Consider the following 10,179-nt stretch of genomic DNA (forward strand, 5'->3'; position numbering starts at 1 on the left):
TGGTGACAGAGCGTGAGCAAGAGGAAGTTGTACATTTAAAACAAAAGAAACTACAGGCTTGTGGTGACAAGGCATAATCACTTTGAGCCTGTTGGATCCTAAGTAAGATGAGAGTTACTGACTACTTACTGACAATCCAGTCATCAGAAAACATTTGGTAAACCAGTGTCTCTCAAAACCTGGCAAGTTGTCTAGGACCTATGTTCTGCTGATTGTTTAATTCATCTCGAAAATGTTCAAAAAAAAAAAGGGAAAAATGCCCATCACAATTTTCCAGATACTAAGATGACGTTTTTAAATGTCTTGCTTTGTCCAACCATCAGTCTGGAACCTTAAGATATTTCATTTACATGGACAGAAATCACAGAAAAGCAGCATATCGTCACATTTGAGAAGCCGCTCCCAAATGTTTGGCACTCTTTCTTGACATTTCACTTCAATGATTTATTGATTGTCAAAAGAGTTGATTATTTCCAGACAACCGACTAAACAACGATTGCAGTTCTAGAGCTTTCACAAAAAGGCTTTGTCATTATTCCTTTGATAGAGTGAACACGTCATGTGTTTTCCTGGTAAAAGGTGTTTCAGATTAATTATGACTTCAACCTGTGATTAACATGTAGAGTGATTAAAAATAATGTGATGATTACTCATCTGTCTCTCTTTTTTCCCTGCTTCTTTCTTCTTTTCTTTCGGGAAGGTAGCCTAGAGTAGTATTTCTGATGACAAATCAAATCAATATTTATAGAGTAGTCATCTGACAACAAAACGAAGGCCCTTGTGACACCTGGATTAACTGGCAATAGAACACAAAATAACACATACAACCTGAAAACCACAATCATATGTGTTCCTGTGTTGGGGAACATCCACAAATTTTCAGTGCCATGATGGCATTTCCATGTTATTTAGTTGTCGTACGGATGAGTCTGTCACTTTGCCACTCCTAAATGTCAAACCACTGAAAATAATTCCCAAACGAGTTGAAAGGTTCTGTAGCTACACAGTTGAGCTTCACTTATTCCATATCTGCTTTCCCAGTAGAGGTAAATAGTGGCAGCTTTGTCTCACAACATAAACATGAACCCATGTCATTCCAGTGGGCACCACCGGGCACAGGCCCAGCGCGGGGGGGGGACCCCCCTGGGCATCGCCAAATGTAAGTCTAAGAGACTTGTCACAACCGGGGATATACTTAAATGACCACAAAGAAACATAAAACAACTCAATGAGACACAAGAAGACCACAAAGAAGCTCACGATGACTATAAAGAGGGGCAAAACAACCACAAAGAGACACAAGATGACTTCAAAGAGAGACAAAGCAACTACAAAGAAACGCAAACAAACTACAAAGAGACACTAAATGACCACAAAGACACACAAAACAACTAAACATAAAAAGTCCAATACAATTTCAGTGAGTGACACAAAACAACTACAAACAGACACAAAATGACCACAAAGAGACACGTGTTATGTGTTACAAACTCATCTGTAACAGGTTTCAAGGCAAAACAACAAGTTGAGACAATTTCCATCCTAGCTTAACACCCCTCGAGATGGAAAGACGGGGACTGAAACAGAGAGAAAGAACAAAAACAGAGTTTCAGACGAGTAATCTGTCTAATCCATAAAGCTGTAAAAATGACTGGGGTGGAAAGGAGGGGAAAGATGGAGGACAGGGAGTTAGAAAGAGGGCTAATTTCAAACTAATTTAGCTAAGGTGATTAAGTGAGACTGGCTTGATGAGAAAATAAGCTGTTAGAAGGCCTCTGACCTTGTGTCGGTGTATTTACCTCTCCGTCTCGTCAGACAGACGCCATATAAAATAACGAGTACATCTACAACTTATGCACGGACAATACAATTTATTTTATAAGTAAAAAATCGAAATAATTATTAGATCACATTATTTCTACTTTATTTACAAATAAAAAAAGCAAAGAAGCATCTTTATCAGTCCTAAAGAATGAGATAATGCATGTTACATGCTCAATAGGTCATAGACTTTAAAATGTTGAATACAAATATTATGAAAATAATACTTATAATAGCCACACCTAATTCATGTTATGATAGATTGTGATAAAATTTGCATATATGAGTTTAAACCTTGTTACTTATTTCCGACCGTCTGAGGTTGTTTGAAGAACCTGTACTGCTATATGGTTTTTTTCTGCATCTAAAAATGTAAATGCTAAAAGTTCACGTTGTGAAATGTCATGTTATCCTACTTTGTAGAAAAGGAACCTTTTCTGAATTGTAGAAGCAATATTGATAAGGAGACATTTGGTGCCAAAGTAGCCCATTTAGCCACGAAACATTGCTTTGGTAATTGCCTTACAACTGTATGGCAACAAGTGCTTTAATTAGCAGTTAAGTTAGGGGAGGATCCCTAATCCTTTGGGCCACAGGGGATGAAAGTGGACCAGGCCAAGCCACGTGCAGATGGGCTGTTATGGAAGCAGCTATATTGGGCCCTAGACAGCCTGAGCCCTGCAGCGGCCCATCTTGGCTTGCCGGGCCTCCGCGGTGGCTGGCTTTGACCTGCATGGCGTGCTGTACAGATGGGCCATAATTGGCTGGAAAGACCCAGGTAGTTTGCCAATCTGCGAAGACAGAGAGATTAGATTAGCCATGTCGGATTACAGCAGAGCCGAGTCAGACCATGTCATCTGACTGTTACGCAGCTCCAGACTCACCCACTGAGAGAGAGGGACAGAGGAGAGGCGGAGGGAGGGGCTGAGCTGTTGATGTTGTAAGACGGGAAACAAGGATGGCGATGACAAAACTGTGTTAATAAAGGTGTGTTATTAGAGGCTACATTTAAAAAAACGAAACAATAAAAACTATGTGCCAAGGAGTGAGTTGAAAATACATGAGGGTAAAAGAAAAAGGAGAATTCTTATTCAGTGGACACAACATCTTGAAACACTGTAATGGACCCAAAATTACACACATATGCATATTACAAAAAATGTACATGTGCCTACATGTAAACACACATACACACACAAGTGCACACATTGAATCACCCCCTGCCCCACTCCTTCACAGATGGTGCAGAGTGTAGCCACTGAAACAGATAATCCGTTATTATTCTGAATATTATGATTATCATCCCGGTTGTCATTTCAAAATCACACACAAATCACCGCCTAACCTTCGCTTGATCCTGGGCTTACCGCTGCTCTGAAGCTAATATCTTTGGCTCAGGGCCCAAAGCCTTATTGTAATATAACTGAGAGTGCTATTCCATAAGCTTCTCATTTTAGAAATTGACAATGTTCCGATTTGTTTTATTTAGAGAGCATAACAAAAGGGCTTGGGGAAGATTTGAAGGTGTTTACAATTGCTGGCTTGTGCTGCTGCTTCCAAGCTGGATTTAATCCCCAGATGCACAAAATGTGGATATCAGCTTCACATTTCCAAAATTTGAAATATATTGTCCTTCACCTCAGGTCTTACTGCGATTCATCTCTTTATTAAACTTTGCTCTCCATGAAACACTGAATGATATCAGATCCTCTCAGATATATGAGATTTTTCGTTGACAAAAGACAAAGATTATTTTCTCTATCAAAATTGAAATGCCCTAGCTCCTCTATGTTTTAATTAAATCCATAAGCAGTGCAGCCTAATCTTAAATTAGTGAGAAGAAAAAAATCAATAAAGACGGCGGTGGAAGTTGCAGCCTGATGCCAAGTATTGATCTGTCGTTAATGTTTTTGTTCTGCAGTACGCTTGACGCCCCGGGGACAATAAAAGACCAGTGAGATTAAGACAATTAGGGGGTTGATTGTTATCCAAAAGACGAGGAGAAGAAGATGAAGATTAAATAAGGGGATTTAGGTCAAAGCGGTGATGTCCAGAGGAAGGAAGGAGGAGGGGCAGGGAAAAGGTGGGAGGAGGAGGAGGAGGAGGAGGAGGAAGGATTGGGGTCAGAGAAACTGATCGCTGTAGCCTGGGAGGTTGCCTCTGACTGAGGAAGAGAGTGATGGAGGGAGGGAGGGAGGGAGGGAGGGCCAGCCTGATTCCTGGCAACCTTGGCTTGATCCAAAGAGCGAGGTGATCCGTCACCTAGTGTGCCTCACCTGATTTCCACAGCGGTACGCCTGTCTGGGGATTTTCCTTATCCGTCTAGACTTCTGAATCAGCACTAGCTGATCTGATGTTTTTCTTTTCCCTTGTCTGTCTCACTCTCATCCCCCCACCTCCTTTTCTGGAGGGCCTAATTAGCAGACATTTTGTATTGATCCGCTGGATTTGGTCCTGAAATCCCCTTCTTTGTCTGCCAGACAGATCTTGGCTAAAGTCTTCCTCTTTGGCAGGTGTTCTGTGAGATAGGGGGGGGGGGGGGTGCATTGGCCCACCTGTTGACCACAAGCCAGAAGCGTGCAGATTTTGCTACACGCTTATATCGCCCCTTTCTTATCCCTATTCTCCCCATCACAACATCTTTAAGTCTCCAAATACCCGCTGTAGCCCCTCACTCTGCTGTTGGTGGAGCTCCTGTAATTTGGGCCTGCTAGATAGTAATTGTACATACTGTGTAGGGCATGGCTAGAGTTAGCAATAATTAGGGTTTCAGGCTATTAGAGTCTCATATGCAAGCTCTCAAAATCCCAAATTAGCCACCATACACTGGCTAATAAACCAGGCGTCATTTGTAAGTTGCCGTTCCTAGCAGCAGAAATGGATAACGTCTGCAGAAAGTTACAATATATGTTATTTACCTTTAACTGAGGTTAACTGGAGCAATCAGACAGAGATATTTAAACCAATACATATCCCCCCCCCCCCCAATCTAATCCAATACTCCAATACTGTACCGAAAGTTTTGAGGGACCTGGACTACTTGAGTGTTTCCATTTGCAACTACTTCTATTTTTATACTACATCACAGATTACAAGCTAAAGCAACCCAATATGAATTAGAAGGTATTGTTAAAAATCGAGCAACCTCACAGCGGCATTGTACATTTCTTCAAACCACGGGCGTTTGAATAATACGATTCACATCAGCCTCATATCACGCTTGCAGAAATGCACAATGACACGTAGTGCTGTGCTGTGCAACGCTTAGGTTTAGGCAAAACAAAACAAAAGTACTTGTTTAAGAATAGAAAGAAATCATGCTTTATGTCAAAATAATAATGTAACAAGGTAACGGAAGAACAGCAGAAGATTCAACGTTCCACAGGTTGAACGGGGTCTTGGAGCTTATTCATTTTACAGTCAGTCAAATGTGATGACTCAGAGAACAGGCACTCATTACAGTAGGCCAGGTGTAATAATGTGATATGTGTATATGTACCTGGATGTCCAACACAGAGTGTCTGCATCGTTTGTTTGTACTGTGCTACATTTTTTTGTCTGACTCGACACACATTTTTGAGGAACAAAGATTGCAATCTGATCTAATCTAATACAATGACGATCATTTGAATGCAGTTATAAAAATCAATCCAACCCCGTCAGGTAAAGAACATACAAGCTGGTAAAATACATTTCTTTTCACAGAGAAGTGTTGTAAATAGTGTGCAAATATCCCCAACTGGTCCTGTGCTGCACCATGCATGTGTTTCCCCTTCTGCTACAAGTGTGAACATTCACATGTCTAAACTGAGAGAATCACAGCATCAACTTAGAGATACGTCTCACATGCATCCTTTGGTTGAGTCTTTTTAAAAAAAAAATTTTAGCGACAAATAACACGCATAACACGCACAGAAGGCAAGCGCTAAAAGGCTCGTTGTGTTTTCTGAAAAAGAAGAAGAAGACTGTGCCACAGAACAAGAGTAGCCAGTAACAACAGGAAGATGAACATCACTACTTGGAAAAGAAAAATAATCCGCCAATGTTTGTGGTAGTGCCGGACACTGAGCACATTTTAAGAGCAATGCATTTCGCTCATTGCCTCATCTGGTATCACGGAAAGATACAAGGATGCGTTTGCAGTGGGGCATGGATTTTATACAGCCTCAAAGCAGAGTGGGAAGACAAGAGAAAATATATACATTTACTTTTAGAAGCAATTTCATGTAGAATGTGGATGACGAAATAGAAAACAATTCACAACACCTCTTCAAAATACCAGATATACTCTGCTGTTAGGTTGAATTAGAAGTGGGCAAAACTGTATGCACGGTAAACAGACTGATACTGATGATGATTGCAGATAAGGATGTTGCTTGTTGGGGCCTATGGCCGTCTTCTTCCTTCCTCCTCTGTGATGGCGTGCAATCCAGAGGAGGTGTGAAAATGAGATGTGTTATTTTGGTTTGTCGGAGTCAGCCTCTGAGAAACATTGGCATATTGCAACAGATGATGGTGAGAAAGTGTGAGCTCTCACTTCACGTACGTATTTTAGGATAAACAGACATGCAAAAGGCAGGCAACGACATTTTTCTTTTTTTTTACTGTTTTACCATGATCAATTTATTCAGTGTTGTATTTTCATTTGTTAGTTTTTTTCTCTTAACTTTATTTGGTGTGCATTAGCCTCTTCACCTTCTTTGCATTTTCGTCTTGTTTTCGAATCGTCTTGTAAAGCTCTTTGAGTTGCACGTATTTTTGTTTGATTTATTGATTTAAGTTCACATGCTCCTCTATTGAATTTGTGTTGATTTTGACTGATTGTGCTGTGGCTGAGTTATAGTGTGTCTGGCATGCACAGTTATAGAAGAATGGATTTCAGTTTTTGCAGTGTCATCTTTCTCAGCTTTGAGTCGTGGATGAAAGGGTTTTCATAGCAAATGCATGTCCAGTGCCGGGAACTCAATTTGCAAAGCAATGTGTCTGCAACAGAGTGATGCAATGGTTGTCGGCTAATAATAGTCCCGCTTTGGCTCACGGACGAGAAGTAAATTTCATCTCTAATCTGTACCGTGCATCCCTTCATCACTGTACCACCGAGTCAATATTGCAGCGATCAGTTCAAGAAAGTTGAAATAAGACAAGAAGTCTAAGTCATTTCGATGCCACAAACCTGTTTTAGTTTTTTTCATGTATACCAATTGCTGCAGCTTTCACATGAAATACTCGTGTTAAAGCTGTAGCTCCAAATGTGTGACGTTTTTCAACTGTTTTGTTGGTTGCGTTTCCAAAGAGTGACGCATAGTTCCACAGAATTTAACAATCATTACAAAAAGAACAGAAGAAGGCAATGAGGTGGATTATGACCGACGAAAACAATGTCCAGCACATTACGCAAATCTTTAGACGGATAAGGAGATAAGGAGAAAAGATTTTAGTCTGTTGTTTGTTTTTTTAACCTCCTTAAGGAAACAAGCATTTGACAGCACATCTTAGAACACCGGAGTTGCCCACTGACAAAGATTATACTTCAAGATTAATATCATGCTTTTGTGTTTCAAATCATACCTGGATTATGTATGTTGACAACCTTTGACCTATAGATGCCACATAGGATTTCCCCCCCCCCCCCATATATTTACACGATTGCTTCCATAAGCTTGGGAAGCGCTACGTATTGTTGTTGCCGCACAGAGGCTTCTTCCAGCGAATTTCCCTGTAACACCTGGAGCCATAAGCAGGTCGGACAAGTTCAGAATTAATTGATGGATGTTATTACAATAACTTTGTTCAAAGCTTAAAATCCTTTCAAGGGTGCGTTTGCACAATCCCACGTGAAGTATTTCATGTGTTTTAAAGCCACGTTTAAGGTAGTCTTCAATGTACTCACAATACATTTACATTTCAAGTGTACAGTAACCAGCCAAAGAGCTGCTTCTGTGACTGTGTGTTTAAGTATCTCATCATTTTGACTTTCTATCTCAGAATTATGACTTTCTATCTCATAACTTCGACTTTCTATCTCATAATTTATTTTTTTATTTTATTTTTTAAAACTTTTTTTAAATTTTTGCTGGCGGATTCGCGGGCCACATAAAATGACGCGGCGGGCCGGAATCGGCTCGCGGGCCTTGAGTTTGAGACCCCTGCCCTACAGCATTTAAACTTTCTGTTGACATTACAAACAATCGATATGAAAATTCATCTTCTGGTTGCACAATAGAGTTTAAAGATGATTCATGAAAACAAAAGCATGTCAGGGACAAACTCTGACTTTAGGGTATCCCACTCACCCACTGATAACAACGTGACTTCCAATCGCTGAAGACCTCTATCCATTAAAAAACAAAGATGCCTCCAGGAAAACAATTGCCCATGCTTGTTGGTATTGAAATGCAATAATGTAATCTTACATATTTAAGGTTGAGCCAGCGGGGATAATCCCTCCGGTTAAAGGGATCTCATGTAAAACTAAGCTGGCCAGGCTCAGTAAACAACAACCCCCTGAAAAGTCATGTTTCTAGGGCTACTTCCTATAGGCCATCCATTTCCTTGTAAAGTCAACGTGATTGTTGCTAGGGACAACATCTACAGTTGCACAGTAACAATGCATTATCAGCCAAATAATCCTCTGCCGCTCAGCTGTTTACTGTTTACCATGGAGGAAGTGGAAAAACACCAAGGGAGGGGAGCACCAGTAAAATAAGAAGGATTGGGGCCCACACAGCATAATGAAGATAGAGTGAGGGATGTTAGCATTGTCGTCACCTATCCATACGTTTCATATATGCAGTATATTGGGGCATGTTTCCTCTACAGACGGACTGACTCATTGCCAAGAAGCAACAAGAAGTAAATGAACAACGTGAGCAGTCACATTTCTTTGCATGACTGGTTTGCTTCCACTTTCATTGTCACCCCAAGACAAACATGTCCCTGGACTTGAAACTATAGATTACCTGTTAACTTTACAGTATGTAATAAAGCATAAGGTTTATATCTTTAAAGGGATAGTTTTTGATGTATTGAAGTGGGGTTGTATGAGGTACTTGGTGTCTTACCCACAGCAGATAGTAGTCAGCATGCCCTCAGCTTGGAGAAAAGCAATCTACTCCTGTCAACTGGGGAAGCCGCAAAAATGTACTCTCGCCTAACAAATCAATATCAGTTTAACTGTTTGCTATACTTGGAACATTTTCTCTGCTTTACCTTGCCGCCACACAGCCCTTTCTGACTCTTCGCTGTCTTAAAAGCTGCTGACTCCTTTTGACAAAAACAGTATTTTTACCTCGCAGAATACAGGAGTTGCTGGTCTAATGCTGGTGTGTTGTTGTATGACCCTTCAAAACACCAACGTCAGGTAAAATGACTGTTTTTGTCAAAGGAGTCCTATGATTAGATATATAGATACAGTTGTAATTTTCAAAAATTAAAGTAATAGGGCATATTCAGCTTTCCTTGTCATTTCCTTCATTTTATCTTGATCTTGTATCTTGAATTGTGTTTAAACGACACCATCAAACTTGGATTCAATTAGGCAAAGGTACAGCTGCACAACACACATGTTATGAGCTGGTTGCCCATTGGTTTGGGTACATGTGGACGGAGGCTTCAGGGTGCTGCTAGTTGGTGGAATCCGTGGTTATTGATGGGTAAACAATAGGATTATTTACTTTATACTCCTAATTGCCCTATTTGCTTTCTTGTAGCATATTGACACAGATGAACTACGTCCCAAATGGACCATTAGTTCTTTGTTGTTCTATGATAATGAATACATTATTTCACATGGTATATCATGTTTATTCATATATAGGGCTGGGCGATATGGCCACAATCTTCTATCACGATATAGGTCATTTCACATCTCGATAACAATATAGATAAGGATATTGAATGTTCTTGGTAATTCAATAAATGATTAGTCAATATGAAAAACCACATGGGCTGGTAAACTCTTGTGTGAATTAAATGCATGACAATAAAACTACTGAGTATTTTGTTATTTAATCAAGAATTTTTGCCAATTTAGGTTAGTATATGCTTGTTATTATCAATTTAGACGACGTAATAAATATGACACCAATGAAAGACGATCAATTATTATATTGAATTATCGCCCAGCCCTATTCATATGGGTTCACTGGACCCTAGAACACATTATGTTGGTTGTCCAAACATGAGAAATGAAATGTTATTACATTAGCAGTAGTCACAGTAGGTTTTGATTTGCTCTTGTTGGATAACCCAAACGACCTTTTGTGTATATGTACCTTTAGTCTAATGAAATACTTTACAGTGTCTCCTTTACCACAGCAATTTTGAAAACTTTAAACGAACACCTCTTTTAACAAGCAG

This window comes from Anarhichas minor, unplaced genomic scaffold (assembly GCF_050575085.1).
Source record: "Anarhichas minor isolate MPS153535 unplaced genomic scaffold, ASM5057508v1 ptg000033l, whole genome shotgun sequence".
Classification (NCBI taxonomy): domain Eukaryota; kingdom Metazoa; phylum Chordata; class Actinopteri; order Perciformes; family Anarhichadidae; genus Anarhichas; species Anarhichas minor.